The following is a 16795-nucleotide window of genomic DNA, read 5'->3' on the forward strand; positions in this document are numbered from 1 at the left end:
TTCCACAAATTGCAAGCAAAAGTTTCTCTTACATCCCTGGTATTTTGTGCCTTTGCCTGCCAGCACTTAGGAAAAGCATAGTTGGTGGTAGTTTGTTGCATCTGTAGTGCTATGAGTTACCACATATATACTACTATGTGACCAATAAAATAAAAAGTAAATACGCTACAAAATCTCCAGCAGCAACACTGAAAGAGAATGAAAGGGAGGAAGAGCACTTAAGTTGAGAGGTGAAGATAAAGCAGTGCAAAAAGGTGTTGAAGTGTTGAGAAGAACGCTACTTTTTAGTTGTGACTGAGAAACAGAAAAGCAATAACATGATAATTGATACTACAAAAGAATCAATATGGCAGATTGGTGAGCATCTAGACCAATGGGCAACTGAAGAACAACAACTCCCAGAATTATACTGACTCAGTATACTGTCAGGAGTTGTGAGTTGTAGATCAACAACATTTGTGTCCTCCAGTTGCCTATCACTAATTTAGAATGTGTGACCACCGTCTAAGGCAAAAATGACATCTACTACAACCACAGACCAGTAGCCAACATACTACCTAAAGTAGCAATCTGGAGTAGCAGGGGGCTCTGACTCAAGGCCAGTTACTGTGAGATTTATGGAGAATGAATATAAAATAAACCTAAATAAGCCAAAATAAACCTGAAGTCCATCTTGAAGTTCAATTAAGATGGAATTTGTGGTTAACACATATTTGATGTCGTTGGTACAGGTATAGGACCCGTTATCCAGAATGCTCGGGTTATCCGGATAAGGGGTCTTTGCGTAATTTGGATCTCCATACCTTAAGTCTACTAAAAAAATCAATAAAACATTAATTTAATCTAACAGGATTGTTTTGCATCCAATAAGGATTATTTATATTTTAGCTGGGATCAATTACAAGGTACTGTTTTATTATTACAGAGAATAGGGTAATCAGTTTTAAAATTCTAAAATATTTGATTAAAATGGAGTCTATGGTAGACAGGCTTTCCGTAATTCGGAGCTTTCTGGATAATGGGTTTCCGGATATGGGATCCCATACCTGTACTATAATGAATGCTATGTCAAGGTTTTCCTAAATCTGTAGCCTTGTTATGGACTAAGGGGACTCCTAACCAAAGGGGGGACCTCCAAGTTAGGCACTGAAATCCACTGTCTTAGAACAGGAAAATACAGCCAGTAAAAAAGATATGTGGTGTTATGGGTGAGTTAAAGGAACAGTAACATCAAAAAATGAAAGTGTTTTATAGTAATTAAAATATAATGTGCTGTTGCTCTGCAAAAAACTGGTGTTTATGCTACAGAAATGCTAATATATAAATAAGCTGCTGTGTAGCCATGGGGGCAGCCATTCAAGCTGGAAAAAAGGCACAGGTTACATAGCAGATAACTAGTAGATAAGCCCCATATAATGGGGGTTTATCGGTTATCTGCTAAGTAACCTGTGCCTTTTGAATGGCTGCCCCCATGGCTACACAGCAGCTTACTTATATAAACTATAGTAGTCTTTCTGAGGCAAACACACCAGTTGTAGCAATGCAGGGCAACAGTACATTATATTGTAATTACTTTTATACACTTTCATTTTTTGGTGTTACTGTTCCTTTAAAGGAGAATGCAAGTCAAAATTTAAAAAGCATACTGCCCAATAGTCCTCCTATTGTTTAGTAAAAACGCCACACTTTTGGCTCACCTAATCAAATATTTACTCAGTCACACTTCACATTTTCTGTTTTCTTAAACAGGCAGCCATCTTTAAAAAGGTATTCTCCCTTCCTTTACCTCCTTGCTTCATACTGCACGTTTCCCTACCCTTCCTGTGTGAGCCATACTCTGCCTGCCCTATGCTACCTGTGTGTGCCATACTCTGCCTGCCCTATGCTGCCTGTGTGAGCCATACTCTGCCTGCCCTATGCTGCCTGTGTGAGCCATACTCTGCCTGCCCTATGCTGCCTGTGTGAGCCATACTCTGCCTGCCCTATGCTGCCTGTGTGAGCCATACTCTGCCTGCCCTATGCTGCCTGTGTGAGCCATACTCTGCCTGCCCTATGCTGCCTGTGTGAGCCATAATCTTCCTGCCCTACCCTGCCTGTGTGTGCGGCACACAGATAGCATAGGGCAAGCAGTGTATGGCACACACAGTGACACAATGCTGACACTGCTCCTACAGTCTCCACAATAGCTATATATTTTTAATTGCAATACCACCTCAGTATATATTCTTCTTATAGTGTGCAGGGTTTATTTGTGAGTTTCTATTGCTCCTACAGTCTGTCTAAGGTATGAACAGGTGAACAATGTGGGGTTTACACTCTGTGCCTGAGGTGTGAACAATGCAGGGATTAAAAGGTGTGAACAACACAACAGATTTCATTTTTAAACAATACAGGGGGTTTAGAGCCTGAATCTGAGGTGTGAACCATGCAGGGGGCCAGTTAATCTCAGTACTGATAGCATTTAAAGCTTACACAGAGGTAAGCCATCAAAGCAGCCAGACAGGTGGGGGCCACACAGAGGGGGGTGATGGGCCGCATCCGCCAGTTGGACAGCACTGCCATAGTGTATTATTAAAGGAACAGTAACACAGATATTTGATGTGTGCACTGACCCGGAAGCTGTCTTTGCATTGGAGGACCTTCGGCATGTAAGCCCTTTTATCAGTGCCTGTAGTTTAAATTTATGTTTCTATTCCTTCAGACAGTTTGGGGGGGGGGGGGTTTAAGGTTGGGATCATAAATTTAAATGCCAGGAGCTGATAAAAAAAAACTTAAGTGCTGAAGGTACTCCGATGCGATGTGAAGACAACTTCCGGGTCAGTGCACACAGGAATTCAAGCACCCTTCGCCTTTTCCCATGCAGCTATGAAGCAGTTTATGACTAAAATTCTAAATGAAGCATTTAAAAAAGACAAAGGGGAAAAAGAGTAGACCTATTATTAGAAATGTTTTGTGGTGAATAAGGTATCAAATATTTATGTTTTACCGTTTCTTTAATGCTGTACTGCTTTAATCTTGTTATTAATACAGAAAAGTACAACTGACTCCCGTGCTTATATAACTTGAAGCTTAAAGTAACACTCAAAAAAATTAAACTGTATAAAAGTAATAATGTGCTGTTGCCCCGCACTGGTATGACTGGCATGTTTGCCTAATAAAGACTACTATAGTTTATATAAACCAAAATGCTGTGTAGCCATGGGGGTAGCCATTAAAAGGAGAAAAGGCACAAGTTACATAGCAGATAACAGATACAATATTTATATTCTACAGAGCTTATTTATATAAACTATAGTAGGGTTTCTCTAGCAAAGATGGAACACAACCAGTGCAGGGCAATTGTACATTATATTTTGATTACTTCAAAGGAATACTGTCATGGGAAAACATGTTTTTTTTTCAAAACACATCAGTTAATATGATATGAGAAGTAATAGGTTATCAGAAAGCAGTTCTAATGTGTAGTGCTGGCTCCTTCTGAAAGCTCAGACTCAATTCACTGAGATGGCGCCTACTCACCAATATTAAAACTAAAAAAAAATACATTTGTTGGTTTAAGAATAAAAGTTTAAATGGTAGAATGAATTATTTGCTATGTAAACAGTGTAATTTAGAAAGAATATAATAAATATACCATAATCAATAAACCAGAATCCCTTTAAAACACTTTAAATTTTTTGGTGTTACTTTAACTTGCTTTAGCACATTTCCCTGATTTTACATTTTCTTGTATTTAAAACATTTTTTTCTGGTCCTTTGAAAAACATAAAATAGGGCTCTGTTAAAATTGCATTTTCTTTGGAAATAGATGCTCAAGTATGCAAATTATATTAACATTTGGCATATAGTCAAGCTCTGCCAATCATTCAGGGAGTATAATGCACTACTCTGGAATATTTCTCATGTGTTCAGTTGATATTCACCCATCTGGTAGAAGCATAGTTACAGCCATAAGGACACACAGTAGGGCACTTTTAGAAGCATTCAGTTTTTCAGCACCATGTGCACCAAGTCTCTCTTTTAGCCCTGACCTAAACAGATGACAGTCTGTAGAGTAAGCAATGATACTGGTCCCTTGTGCAACTGTTTGCCAGGGTATGCAGGGAATTGCTGTATAAAACCTCCCTGTTTCTGAGTTGCAGTACTAGGAACACCAAGGCATTAGGAGGTGTTTCTGGACAGCAGCTCTATGAATCTTCCCAAAGAGAAAATCTGGACAGTTCTGGCAAATATCTCCTCCTGTTCATACGGTCATATACAGGCAGATATAAGCTGGCACCTTATCTAAGTCACCAGCCTACTAACCTGTGTATGGGACCAAACTTATCAATATCCGAACAAGTATCAACCAGATAACTATAAAGCAGGTAAGAAAATTCCAGGCAAGGAGCAGATCAACCTTTTGATGTGGTCTTCCCCATTACACCTACACTGGCTACCCATTTTGATCTGATAGCTGGCCTAGGGGCTAAATAATCACATCAGCCACATTTAGTCCTCTATTTGGTTGGCCCATACTCTCATCTTGCCCTAATTTAACAACTGAAGGACTCCAGGGTGCTCAACCCTGCTGGTGTTCTGCATGCAAACTAAATGAGTATGCAGTTGTAAGTGGAATTGGTTTATCCATTTCTTTTCTCAGCTTTAGAAACAACTTGGCAGAAGTCAGTTTTTCCACAGGTCTGTTAAAGGAACAGTTCAGTGTAAAAATGTAAGTGGGTAAATAGGCTGTGCAAAACAAAAATATTTTTAATATAGTTTGTTAGCCAAAAATGTAACCTATTACAGCACTCAAAGCTGTTTGCAGTCAGTAACCAATACGTTAATTAAGGGGGGGGCATATGGGACATAACAGTTCATTTAGTTTGCTTTGAATATGACCTGCGTGCTCACAAACAGTTATGTCTCATGTGCCACCTCCCTCAAATTGCTGACGAAGTGGTTAGAGAGCTGTGAAGGAGGAAGTAGTGTTCTATTATGTTAGACATCTGCTCACTTTATAGATTACATTTTTGCCTAATTATCTTTAAAAAAAATATACGCAATATAGATTATTTTTACTTTCAGTTTATACTAGTAGTTTTATCCAGCCAGCATCATGAATTTGTACCTAATACAGGAACTGTCTCCTAATGTCTTTCTGCTCAGTTCTATCTTTCCTTACAGTCAGAGAAATAACTAAACAGAGATGAGTCAGATGCTTCATGCCCCAGTAACTTAAGGACAATGAAAGGTTAATATAAATTAAAAGTAAGTCTAAAGGCATTCTTTTTAAGTACTTACTGCATATCTAAATTCCCAGATCCCTGCTTGCTTCTCTGAGATATGGTGCTGGCAGCCTACAGCAGTGTGAAGACTACAGTGACATCACTGAAATCTCTCTCCCCTTCCTGTAGGCTGCCAGCGGCAGCCTTCCTATTCTCTGAGCATGTGTGTACCTTGATCCTGTCTCCTGCTCTGAGCTACACATGCCCACCAGCCAATCAGAAGCAGATTTGTCAGAGGGGAGGGGGTGAGGGAATGAAACACATGTGCAGTATGAAGCAAGGAGGGAAAGGAAGGGTGAATACCTTTTTAGAGATGGCTGCCTGTTCTAGAAAATGTGAAGTAAGTGTGACTGAGTAAATATTTGATTAGGTGAGCCAAAAGTGTGGCGTTTTTACTAAACAATAGGAGTACTATTGGGCAGTATGCTTTTTAAATTTTGACTTGCATTCTCCTTTAAAGGAATACTGTCATGGGAAAACATTTTTTTTAAATGCCTCAGTTAATAGTGCTTCTCCAGCAGAATCCTGCATTGAAATCCATTTTTCAAAAGCACAGATTTTTTTTGTATATTTAATATATATATGCAAGTTGGAGTGATATCACCCCCCTCCCAGCAGCCGATCAGCAGAACAATGGAAAGGTAGCAAGGCAGCAGCTCCTAGTAGATATCAGAATAGCACTCCATAGAATTCCAAGTCTGGCCTGGGACTCCTCCAGTTACATGGGAGTAGGAGAAACAATAGGTTACCTGAAAGCAGTTAGCGCTGTGTAGCGCTGGCTCTTTCTGAAAGCTCAGATTCAGGCACAATGCACTGAGATTGCCCTACACACCAATATTACAGCTAAAAAAAATAAATTTATTGGTATAAGAATAAAAGTTTAAATGGTAGAGTGAATCACCTGCTTTGTAAACAGTGTAATTAAAAAATAAAAAGTACACCATAAAAATAGAGAAAAGCTCTATTCATTGATGCGTTTTGAAAAAAACCATGACAGTATTCCATTAAATGTATTGTGACAAAGAAACAAAATGGTTTCAATTGTGTTTTAACTTATAAAAATGTCATTATATCAGAGCTGCAGGGACAAACTTTCAGCTCTGTATCTATGTTGTAATCAAGGCCAGGGGCATGTCCTTTCATTCTCCCACAGGTAACAGTCATGCAAAGCTCTGCAGCAGCCCAAGTCCTGCCCCCATCTGTGATTAGTCGAGCTGTAAGTTTTCCTGCAATCCATAAGGCTACAGCCACATGCAGTAGATAAATGGAGGCCGTGAATCACCTCCTAAGCTCCAAACAGCCTTTCCATGTGCCTTCACCCGGACCCACTGTCTCGGCTCGGATGGATTTTGTAAAATTTCCTAAAATACGTGCAAGTGTATTCAGTCAGAATTACTGTTTTTCCCTTTCTGTTCTCTTGGTCTGAAAACAATGTAAGAGGAGTCATGTCACTACCAGCTCTCAGAGCCAGGTGTGGAGAAAATACAAACAGCAAGACAGAAATCTCCCGTGTATCGGGCGACTAATCTCCCCGGATTGCCATCCTGCCGGCGAAAATGTAAATCGCCGGTGGGATGGCATACGCGGCGGCGCGATTACACTGAAATTGCGCAAGTTTCCTCTTGAGGCAACTTGTACGATTACACTGAAATCACGCCGCCGCGTATGCCATCCCACCGGCGATTTACAGTCTCGCCGGCGGGATGGAAATCCGGGGAGATTAGTCGCCCGCGATTGCATGTTTGTTTCATGTTATATTAAATTACCAGTGCACTGATAATCCCCTTGCACAATGAATACTTGCCCAAAAAAAAGGGAAGGGTGGTAATTAAATACTGGCAATCTAATTATCTACTTTTCAAGGACCAAACATGGACTAAAGGTGGCCATACACGTACCAATTACGATCTTTCCTGCAATCAGTGGTCGCATTAAAGATAGTTTTTTTTTTACCTCCACTGACTTTCAGGGCTGAATCGTCAGATATGGAGGTAGAAACAATAAGGATTCTACCTCCACCTAACGATTAAGACCCTAAACGCAGATTTAGCTTGGGCATCTTTAATGGTGCCCGATCAAAATCTTTTGTCCCATGCAATCGCCGAGACAACCAATATCTGAAGCTTTTGCGATATTGGCCATCTAGTCCACCAAACACGCACGGAATATCGTATGAAATGAGGTTTTGTACAATAATATTGGTGTGTGTATGGCCAGCTTTAGGCTAGTGCCACACTGTAAGGATTCTCAACCTGACGATAAACGCAGGCTGAGATTCTGCACCTACGTTTGAAAAATTTTCAAGTTGTGCTGATACCAGGATTTTTGAAGTGAAGGAGCAGAGTTTGGTCCTGTGCTTATCCGCAGGCTGACACTCTGCCCCTTCACTTCAAAAAATGATCTGCCAGTGTGGCACCTAGCCTAAGTTAAATTTCCCAGGTTGCACTATTTAGCTCAAGAAATAACAGAAAATAGTTTAACTTTAAAACCACTGCAAATTAATATATATTGGAAAGTTTCTTAGAGTTACATTCTCTTTTACTATACAAACAATATTTTTGAGGGAGGATCCCAAACAAAATGCATTTGCTATCTTCCTAGATTCTACCTTACATTATATTACCTTACATTACAAAATATAGATACAACTTCAATTGGGAAAAATGAGACCAGATCCCAGAATGAATCACTTCACAATAAAGCATATATGTGCAATGAAAAATGAAATTTATTTTTGGCAGTTCATTTAGTGTTTATACTTTTTTTTTTATTACATAAACCCAACTGAAGAGGCTCATATCAAATTCAGGTAAGATAAAAAAAAAATCATTAAGCTGTGTTAATATTACACAATAAACAGAGATGGCTGAACACCTAAAAGATATTACAAAAACAACAAATTTCTATCACACTCAAAAACAAAGAATTTGCCAGCAGACAAAACAAAAAACAATTTTGTCTATTGATAACCCATAAACATTGTAGATCTTCCTGTATTAAGAAGGTTACACAATAAAGATAAAGTGACTTGCCTCACAGTATTATCCTGTAATAAAATATATCATCTAACATGGAAAACTCTGTGTCATAAATACAAGGGCTTTCAATGTTCCATTTATCCACATCAATGAAGTGCTGCTTTCATAGGGAAAGCAATGCCTAAGTAGAGCCTATTATAGAGACTCAATTGTAGCAAAGTTGAAGGGAGAATGAAAACAATAGTCAGGGGATGTATGCAAATTCGTATTTATAAGGTATATATACAATCTATTTTAAAAGTGGACCTGTCACCCAGACATAAACTGTATAACATAAAGGCCCCCATACACGGGCCGATAGAAGCTGCCGATATCGGTCTCTTGGACCGATTCGGCAGCTAATCGGCCCATGTATGGGCAGAAACGAGCGGCCTGGCCAACCGATATCTGGCCTGAAATTGGCCAGATATCAATCGGCCAGGTTAGAAAATCCAGTCAGATCGGGGACCGCATCGGCTCGTTGATGCGGTCCCCGAACCGACTGCCCCATGGCCGCAAATGTAATCCGATTGTTTGGCCCCAGGGCCCCATTATTTTTTTTAAAAGCAACTTGCTACCCGATATCGCCCACCCGTAGGTGGGGATATCGGGTAAAGATCCGCTCGCTTGGCGACATCGCCAAGCAAGCAGATCTTATAGTGGATGGGGACCTTTAGTCCTTTTCAAATTAAATAAGAAACCCAAATTAATTGTTATATTTACACATCCATACCCATTATAAAAGCATTTAAAAACCTAAGGCATAGAGGCAGGGCAGACAAGAACTTTAACTTTCAATTCAGCACACACTTTCCCCTTCCCTTCTAACCATCTAAATGTGTAGCCAGTGCATGGGCCTGTGCATCAGGTCCCCCATTCTGGTACATACACAAGATTTTGGGGTAACACAAATTTTGCCTTATTAACAGTGGCCACAAAATGGCACCTGCCTATTTGCTGTGATTGTGTAATTCCAGGACTGAAGGAAACAAGATTTATATTACTTATATAGTGTAAGTGAAGTTTATTTTACTTAACAAACACAATAGAAAATAATTTCAAATTATTTCTTAGGGTGACCGGTCCTCTTTAATGTGTATAGGACCTGTTACTATCCAGACTGTTAGATTTATTAGAATTGTTTTGTCACCATCCCGTACATACACACACATTAAATATAATATAATATTATATATATATATATATATATATATATATATATATATATATATATATATATATATATATATATTAAAATGCAGTGAAAACCATATACACTGTTAGTGCTACTGTAATACATACATAATCTAATCAAATAACGAAAATGATCAAAAAAGCACATCATTTTACTCCCACCTGGTTAAAAGGGACTCTTACTCAAAAGGCCATATCTAAAATCTCACATATTTTTAGAAATTAAGATGTAATAGTAATAATAATAATATACAAACCAAAAACAAATAAATATCTCCAATCTCGTATAGCTGTATATTGAGGGATATGAATGTTAACACACATATGTGATAATGCACATTCAATGTGTTGTGGCCCATCAGCTAAATCCATGATGAGGCACACTGAGCAACCTAATATCCCTAATATGTGGTAATTTCAAAATGTCATATTGGCATATTTATATGGCCTGACACACACTGGTGGTCATTTATCAACACTGGGCAAATTTGCCCATGGGTAGTAACCCATGGCAACCAATAACATTTTAGCTATCATTGTTCTACCTGCAGCTGGCTGAAAAAAGTAAATCACTGATTGGCTGCTATGGGTTACTGCCCATGAGCAAAATTGCCCAGTTAATAAGTGAGCCCCATTGTCTATAAAAATATCCCAAAAGAAGCACTAATAAAAGATCCATAATTTAATTTGTATAAAAAATTCAAAAAAGGTCATACATCCAAAATTAGAGCTTTATAGGCCTAAAAAACACCTTAACCAGCCATTCCTATAACAGATGGTAAAAATAAAAAAGTGTGTAAAAAGTGCAAAATGTGCAGAAAACTGTGCTAGTAAACACCCAGTCTGTTTTTTTTTATTTATAAAAAGCCCATAAGGTATGATAATCACTAATATATAAAAAAAATTGTCAGAGGACCTAGCTGATTTACACAAACATGCAATAAATACATTTCATCTGATTATATAATAATCTCTATTGGTTGAGAAACGCCAGTGGTTATTGTCTCACATCTCTTAGGGTAATGTTACACTTCAAGTGTGGCATAAGGGTGCTTTAACTACACAAGCAGGGGAGAAGCAATTATGCTTGGGGAAATGTTTTTTTTTCACGAGACAGAGAACAATTGCTGTACACTGAACAATGTGCCAAACTACTAGAGCAATATTATACCATGGCCAAATAGAACCAAATAGAACAGAAAATACACAAGAACCCAGATTTTACATTTCCCAGGGACAGCATCAAAACAATGTAAATTTTGGGAAAGTGTAAAATCTGGAGAAAAAAAGATGCCACAAATCAAATGTATGTAAAGATCCACTGTAATTGAGTAATGTTATGTAAATACACCGTTCAGTTCACAACATTGGTTAATACCTAGGTACCTAGCTGCTATGACATAAGCATTAAGAACCTCCTTTAAATGTCAAAATGAGCATCATGGGTGTCACTAGTGAGTGTACAATGCACCGAGCATAACTGCCCCACTGCAGAGTCACATAGCACCGCAGGTTCCACTGTGTCTCACTAATTTTGCCACATTGCAGCAAAGTTGGGCAGAATCAACATGGTATGTGGGAAAAACAAAAGATCTATAATTTTGTCATTTATCCAGGATTCAGTTCAGTATTCGGCCAGGATTCGGCCTTTTTTGGCAGGGTTCGGTTTTGGCCGATTTTAGCATATGCTAATTAGCACTCGAAAGGGTAAATTTCGCCACGCGTTGCGCAGACAACGTTTTTTAACCCCTCCGAGTCCTAATTAATGCTAATTAGGATTATGCTTATTATGCTTATTCGGATTCGGTTCTGTTAAAAAAAAAAAAACTGGGTTCGGTGCATCCCTAATATTAATATAATGGGATTGCAAATGTGGAAGCACCCTCTCTAAACCTACAAAATAATCTGATAACACCTTTAAGCCCACTGGCTGCATTGAGTTGCTGCAAGGCACAGCTTTCATTTCTCATGAGCAGGTGCTGAGGGAACACCCCATCTCTCATCTCTGTCAGGAAAACTGAAATTACAACATCCCAGGGGCCCCGCAATTTCAAGAAGTTTAAATGCCAAAAATAGCATTAATGGAAGCAGGAATATTGTTCCTTGATCTGTTAAGTACAATATGTTGTAGTGCTTGGCCTGATGAGCAAGGCTCTGCCATTTATGAGAGATGCTTTATCTAAAGGCTGTTGGGGCCAAAGATCACAATATCACCTGCAGTAACACTTTTCAACAATTGCTAGCATCAAAGTCCATCCAAAAACAGTAGAACAGAACCTAGCAAGATGTGCTCAAAACACTTTGAAACAGAAACTTTTACAAGGGAAGAACAAAAATCTGTGAAAACCCTGGGCCACCTCCAGAAGCTTTCCTACTTCCAAACCACATCACTGGGGACCCCTAATATCGCAACATTTGCAGTATCTGGAAATAAAAAGCAGTGTAATGCAGGGGAGTTGGTGAACACCATCTTCTCTGATTGAGAAGAAGAGGGAGTAATGGTTTAAAAGCCAGTCCTCTGTTTTCTGCACCCCAACAGATTGTAGAATATTCAATCTGTGGTACTTTGGTCTCATTACTTGGTGACTGTAAATTCCATACAGTGGAAACGGTGGCACCACATTTTTAATTAAAGGCACCAATAATCCTAGAAACCAGATAGTGGTTAGAAAGAAAGATGAGCAGGGGAGTGCTTGGAAGAAAGAGAAGCACTACAAAATCACAGTGCAATACATGCATTTTCTGATGTTATGCTAATTGACCAGATCCATCTCTCTCCCACTCCTCTTTATCTCATTCTATTTTCTTTTACATAAAAACATCCATTACACAGCCCAAAATGGCAACCCTAATTTATCCTAGATGATACATACCAGAACGCAGTAAGTTCAGCTGTTAATCAGTTTCCAAAACAAAAGCCGGAAAACGATGCAGCAAAATCGTGTTCAGATCTAGAGAAAAAAAAGTAAGAAACTTTATTAAAGAGTCAAAACTTAATATGTAATATTTTAGTGTTAGTATGAGAATATGTACACCATGTGACTCCAATATTAATAGAACAGAAAAATAACCAAAAGGGCAACTATGACAGAAAAAGGTGACCTAGAAATGTGGTTTTTGAATTATTTAGCCTTTTTGTTCAGCAGCTCTTCAGTTTAAAATTTCAGCAGTTGCTATAGTCCAATTTACCCTAGTAACCAGGAATTTGATTAAATGAGAGACTAGAGTTTATATAGGAGATGGCCTAAAAGAGATAACTAATAAAGACTGATAACAGTAACAATGAAACTATAGCTTCAAAGAGCAATAGTTTTTTTGACTGCTGGGTCAGTGACCCCTATTTGACAGATGGAAAGAGAAAACAAGGCGGAAAATAATTCAAAACCTATTAAAACAAAGAAAACAAATGTAAAAGATGTTAAGACTAGGTCATTATATCTCATACTAAAAGTTAACTTAAAGGTAAATGCAGTTACATTCCAGCTTTATTCATTACATTGTTTAATACTGGCTTTTTAAATATCTCAATAAACTCATAGTACCTGGTGAAACAGCAGTTGTGGATAAAAATAAGAATAAGTCCTTTATAAAATGCTAGAACCCATTTTGGCATTAATACGTAACATCCACTGAGCAATATTTATATCAATAACATCAGCTGGCAGTAGCAATGTTTGTCTGAAAATGGGACACTTTTTTTTAATCAACCTTCTCTATCCCTGCAAAATTAGAACATCATATAAAATCCACTGTGCTCATAGTCTATTTCCAATTAACCTGTTTAATCCCCTCCAATACGCCCTATAGGCGCACTATTGTTTAACAGCTTGTTTTGTGTATTTGTGTACACAAAACAAAGTGCATGCAATCCACATCCCAAAATACACTCTAATGTAATTTTCATTTCCTCCACAACCTCTACCTTGTAAGGAATTAATGGAAAATTACTGTTTGCATATATAAGGAAAAAATAAATGAATATAACTAATAAAACTCCATCCAGCATAACTGATCCAGACATGAAGTATATTTATGCATTAAGTGTTTATCAGTTATCCAGTAGTTGGATTCTAAAAAGACTCATCCATCCTGCTGCAGCATCAAGGCCACCACAGCTGTGGGAAGTATGGCATATTATACCTCTGGCAATGGCTTAGCCCAGGTTAGTAACGCCTGTGACAAACTGATAACCATGAATTTACAGGAACACTAAGAACAGTTTCAGTTTGGGTGGCTCTTTCTTCCCTGGTTTATATGGCTGGTTTCCACAACATGGATATGGATGTTATACATGGATATAACATGGATATTGGTTTTACATCAACATGTGGGCATAGAGGCTTTTAATTCTTACTAAACAAATGACAATCAGGACACCTCTTTCTTAGTGCACAGGAATTTCACCAAAAAGAAAATATGGAACTTCTGTAGGGGCCATGTAAGTGGCAGGCCCTGGACCCAAGAAAAGGGCCTACTGCACTGAAAAGTGTCAGCCCTGCTGACAACATTGGTGTTGGGATTTGTGTGTTCTTGTTTGGTTTTACTGTCATGGAAACTGTGGCTCTACCTCACATGGGAAGTTTAATTTTTATACATTGTCCACCTTATGACATTTTAGCAGATGACGGGTATGAGCCCTTTGTACTTTGGTATGTTATGTGAATATAAGAAAATAATTTTGCAGTACTAAAATAAAAGCATACAAATGGAGAAAGGATGCAGCAAGCTGTAGCTGTAATGGCTGGAGAGGTATATCATTACTAGGCCACAGCTTCACCTGTCAGCTAACATCATAGCATTTCCCATTCTTTTAAGCAAGACCTACTGTCCATAAAAGCCCTTGTTTTCATGGTGTCCATGTTGTGTGGGTCACAATATAAAAACCAACTGGCAATGCAGTGGAATACAGCCACCACAGCCCCCACAAGTGATGTGAGAAAATATCATTTAAGCCTTAGCATCTCACATTATGAAGAAATATAGTGCTATGGAATATAACATGTGTAATCCACGATAGCAGTAAAACCATAAACATTGCCACACAAGTCCCAGTGCCCATGTTGTAAGATTAAACCATATAGGCCCAATGCACATGTAAGGCATACCAGACAACACCATACCTAATACGAATGATGCAAGTAGGGCTGAAGTTTTTTTTGGTGGAAAAAAAATACCAACCTAATTTTCTCTTATTTTTCTGGCCAATAGATAACATTGACACCAAGTGTTATTTTTAGCAGTCAGGCCAGTGCAATACAGTACAGGTTGCAGCCGTAACTGTGAAGCAACATGGCTGCCATCAGAAATATTTTGGCCCACTACAACAAAATATTTTGGACCTCCCTGTAATACAGTGCTTTGCATTTTAACCAGAAGCAGAGCCTGACTAACTAGGCATTAAATGCTTCATACACATTCCTGTATATAGTATCTCCACACTAATAAATGTACCTGATACTGAAGCGGTTATTTGCTCTGGCATATCCTACACTACCTGCTACATGTGAAAACCCACCTACACATGAATCAGGTTTATTATATATATATATATATATATTTTTTTTTTTTTTTTTCATGAAACTTCACTTGCAGGCATACACAAGGGCTTTAATACATGTAAAGGCACTAAGATATAATTCATATTCTCACACTCACAACCATACAGATTCACACCCACTGCCATACAGATGCTGGAGAGGTGCTTTCAAGTAAACTGCTTTCCATTCCTGCTTTTCCAAAACTGCTGGGCTTGGTTGTCAGTGTTGGCACTGCAGGCAGGATCCCGCTCCCCAGAAGCTTGTAGGGAACATGCACCACCAAGTATGCTGACATCACATGGGCACTGGGGGAGTGGGCATGCAGCATTTAAAGGACCAGGCACATCACCCCCTTAAAACGGCAACCATGGCTAATACTTACTCTGCCTCTAGTTCTGCCCTTCTATTTCATTATCATTAAGGCCCCAGTAACCATGTTGTGAGGCACAATACATAAAATACAGGTTCCCTGATAAAACAGCACCACACATACCCCAGTAACCATATTAGGATTGAGATAAAGCCATTCCCAATACCAGTAGTAAGGCTAAACAACACCGGCTCCTGCAGACTAGCCTGGTAGCCATGCTGTGAGGCAATGCCCTACGCCTGGACACTATGGCAGGGGTGTCCTGCTTGCCATGTGTTCAGTAAAACATATAAAGCCCGTGTGCAGCAGCAGCACATGGAGATGTAGAGCAGCCAAGCTCCGTGCCCATGTTGTGAGGAACAGCCATATAAAGCAGTGGGAGGGACAGAGCCACCCAAACCGAAAGTGTTCCTAGTATTCCTGTAAGTCGCTGTTTATCAGTTTGTCACAGGAGTCACTAACCTGGGCCGAGTTACAGGCTTGCCCCCCGTGTGCCATACTTCCCGCGGCAGTGCTTCACATGGAGGCGGGATGGATGAACTGCCAACTCTCCCACCCCTGCACACACTGACTGGCTTACACAACAAACATATAGGCCCTGATGACACCAAGCTCCAACCCCCCACCCTGTTCTGATCCCATCCCCTGTGCACTGGCTGCTGCCTCTGGACATGGCCAGGGAGGAGGGATTGCCTAATGCTTTAACCCCTCCTGTAGCTCATATTAAGGGGTCTCTCCGAGCCAGACGAGGTGAAAGGGCAAGGGCAAAAATACACAGTATGGCAAGGAGAAGGGCCGCTCTGCTCATGCCTACTACTCCGGGCTGAGCGGTACGAGCGCTACCATCATGTCTGCCGCTGCCTGGGATTCCCCTCATGCCCGGCTCCCAGATGCCTCCTTAACCCCCCACCCCCTAACGCTGCAGCAAAACAGCTTGTAACCCCATGGAGCGAAAAGTCCTCCCCGCCGAACAGTACTCCGCTACTCCGAGGTTCCTTACCTTAGCCGGCCGGAATGTGCTCCTGGGTCCGGGAGAAGTGAGGGTGGGGGTCGAAGGCTGCTGAAGGGAGAGCAGTGACAACAGTGTGTGTGTGAGAGGGAGAGAGAGCCAGAGAGGGGGGAGGTGGGGGATGACAGAGACAGTGTGTGAGAGGGAGATACACTGGGAGAGTGTGTGTCAGAAACAGAGGGAGGGATCATGGCAGCTAGGGGGAGGCACTTAGTATGTTGTTTGGGAACTGGCAGAGAGAGAAAGTGCTTATCCCTTGGTTACTCCTCCAGCTTTCGTTATACTACAACTCCCACAATTCCACCACAGGCAAGGTCGGGATATGTAATACTGTAACTATTAAACTGATGGAGGGTTGCAGGTTGGTCGTGCCTGGACTCAATTAGAGTATTTCTTACAGA

General features: G+C 39.8%; 1 protein-coding gene across 3 annotated transcripts in view; it reads right to left on the bottom strand.

Annotated features, from left to right (window-relative positions):
* elf2 (E74 like ETS transcription factor 2) overlaps window positions 1-16593 on the bottom strand; it is a 57123-nt gene extending 40530 nt beyond the window's left edge. Inside the window, exons 1-2 of one of the 3 annotated variants that reach the window (XM_012959865.3) lie at window positions 16386-16593; window positions 12352-12429 (exon numbers count right to left, since the gene is read on the bottom strand). The gene's annotated coding sequence lies outside the window, so the exon portion shown is untranslated. Of the gene's footprint in view, window positions 1-12351; window positions 12430-13020; window positions 14950-15847; window positions 15956-16385 lie in introns of those variants that run through there. The other 2 variants (XM_012959867.3, XM_012959871.3) reach the window with 2 other exon arrangements.
* Between the last annotated feature and the right edge of the window lie 202 nt (window positions 16594-16795).

Source organism: Xenopus tropicalis, chromosome 1 (assembly GCF_000004195.4).
Source record: "Xenopus tropicalis strain Nigerian chromosome 1, UCB_Xtro_10.0, whole genome shotgun sequence".
NCBI lineage: Eukaryota > Metazoa > Chordata > Amphibia > Anura > Pipidae > Xenopus > Xenopus tropicalis.